We start from the raw sequence: 2,726 nt of genomic DNA, 5'->3' as shown, positions 1-2,726 counted from the left end.
TTTTATATCTTTTCCCCTTAAAATATTACAAGAAGGATGCCACATTCATGACCATCATATTACATAGGTTTTACAGTATAGTGTGATACATTAACATATACAGTAAATATATATATGGAAGTCTGGTGGCCTAGTAGCAAAAAGCTGCACTGCAATCCTGAAGACACGCATTTCAAGACCACCGGCTGCACATCCTGTGGGATTAACTGCCTTTGAAAATCTGCCAGAGAGTCAGCTATGGGTCAATTCTGACTATACTATATAACAACAACAAAAATCTGTATCTCTATTTATATCTTTATCATCTATCTATCTCAATCAATTGCTGTTAGGTGTTTTTAAGTTAAAACATGTTTGACTCAATGAACAACAGGTATGAACCCTATGCTATCCTGTGTCATCTATATAGTCTCTCTGACACATTTGAGCACATTACTGCAGTCACTGTGTCAATCCATTACATTGAGGGTTTTCCTCTCATTCTCCAACCTTCCACCTTTCAAAGAACAATGTCCCTTTACAAGGAATTTCCTTTCCTAGCCACATGTCCAAAGTATGAAAGATGATATTTTGTCATCTTTACCTCCAAGGAGCACTCTGGCTACTCTTTTTCCAAGATATGTTTGTTTTTTGGCAGTCTATGGGGCCAGACAAGAGAAGTGACTCAAGGGAAAAGCTTTGCCATGCCTACAGGTGCAAAAGCCCAAACTGAGCCAAGGTCATTCCCGAGATATGCAGAGGGGAGAACGGGGGATACTGAAAGCCATGCAGACAAAAACTAGGGGCCAGCCAATAGGGAAGCAGCTCAAGGGAAAAGCTTTGCCATGTCTAGAGGTACAAAAGCCCCAAGGCTGAGCCAAGATCTTTTGGGCCCAAGGGCCTATGGCCCTCAGGCCAAGAAGAAAAAATGCAACCTGTACTTCTACAGGACACATGACCCTCCCTTTGGAGACATTACCAATAAACTTAGATACACTGGTCACAGCATAAGAAATTGTCAGCAGTTGACGTGTTTGGAATCCCAGAAGCCAAGAAAGCTTCAGATACAAGCTGTCAGATCAAGGGTTGGACAATGGAAAATAAATGCTGATGGGATTTGGTAAAAGTGAAGGGGTATCCAGGTGGAGGGTAGAGCTGGGAAATAAGTAGGTCAAGACACTGGGCCAAGTGTAGGGACAACACTGTAACTAATGGTTAACTCCACAATGGGATTTATATTTCACTGCTCTATCAATTGCTTATCTGTCAGATACTCCTCTAAATCTGAACATTTAGATTAAGACAAACTAGGAAGAAGGATTGGCCATCCACTTCTGAAATAGTAGGCCTCTGAAAACCCTATGCACAACAGAACACACGCAGATTAACAGAAAGGGCAACCTAGGTAGAACTATAAAGTATGGAAATACAAAGGAGGAGGAACAGTTGTAAGCAGACCCTAGTGATTTGTACATGGAATGTGAGAGCCATGAATGAAGGAAAATTAGAAATTGTTAAGAAAGAAATGGAACGCATAAATATTGATATACTAGGCATTGGAGAGATGAGATGGACTGGCATGGGGCATTTTGAGTCAGATGATCATATGATACATTACTCCGGAGATGAAAAGGCGAGAAAAAATGGGGTTGCTTTAATAGTTAAAAAAAGTAATTTCTAGACCCATCTTGAAGTACAAAATTGTGAGTGATAGGATTATATCCATATGCTTATAAGGAAGTCCAGTGACTACCACTATCATTCAGATATATGCACCAACAACCAGAGCCAAAGAAGAAGAAATAGATGATTTCTACCAACTCTTACAGTCTGAGATTGATCGACCATGCAATCAAGATGCATTGATAATAATGGGTGACTAGAAGGCAAAAGTTGGGAACAGAGAAGAAGAATCAGTAGTTGGAAAACATGGACTCAGTGACAGAAATGAAGCTGAGATAGAATGATTGAATTTTGCACAACCAATGACTTATTCATTGCAAATACGTTTTATAAGAAACATAAACACAGGTTTTACACATGGATGTCGTCTGATGGTATGCATAGGAATCAGATTGATTACATCTGCGGAAAGAACCACTGTGAAAACTAGGCCAGGAGTTGATTGTGGAACAGACACAAACTACTCATATACAAGTTCAAGCTGAAGTGGAGGAAAATTAAACCGAATCCACAGGAACCAAAATTTGACTTTGAGTTCATTCCACCTGAATTTCAGAACCTTCTCAGAAACAGGTTTGAGGCCTTGAACTCTAATGAGCAAAGACCTAGTGAGTTGTGGGAGGATATCAAGAGTATCATCCAGGAAGAGTGCAAATTGTAATTACGAAGATAGAAGAGGAAAAAAAAGACCAAAATGGATGTCTGAAGAAACTCTGAACATTGCACTGGAGCGCAGAGAAGCCAAAGCACAAGGAAGAATTAAAGATGCTAAAGAGCTGAGCAGAAGATTCCAAAAGGCAGCACGGGATGACAAAGCAAAATTTACAATGAAATGTGCAAGTAGCTGGAGTCAGAAAATCAAATGGGCCGAACTCGTTCAGCATTTCTTAAGCTCAAGTGAAGAACGAATTCAAACCTCAAGTTGCTATAATCAAGGATGCTTTAGGCAGAATATTAAATGATCCAGGAAGTATTAAAAGAAAATGGAAAGAACATACTGAGTCACTGTATCAAGAGGAATTGGCAGAAACAGAAGAATTTAATGAAATAACATATGAGCAAAA

This window comes from Elephantulus edwardii, unplaced genomic scaffold (assembly GCF_000299155.1).
Source record: "Elephantulus edwardii isolate Elephantulus edwardi_28Jun2011 unplaced genomic scaffold, EleEdw1.0 scaffold00009, whole genome shotgun sequence".
NCBI lineage: Eukaryota > Metazoa > Chordata > Mammalia > Macroscelidea > Macroscelididae > Elephantulus > Elephantulus edwardii.
The sequence above is the reverse complement of the archived record's forward strand: the minus strand, read 5'-3'. Positions refer to the sequence as shown.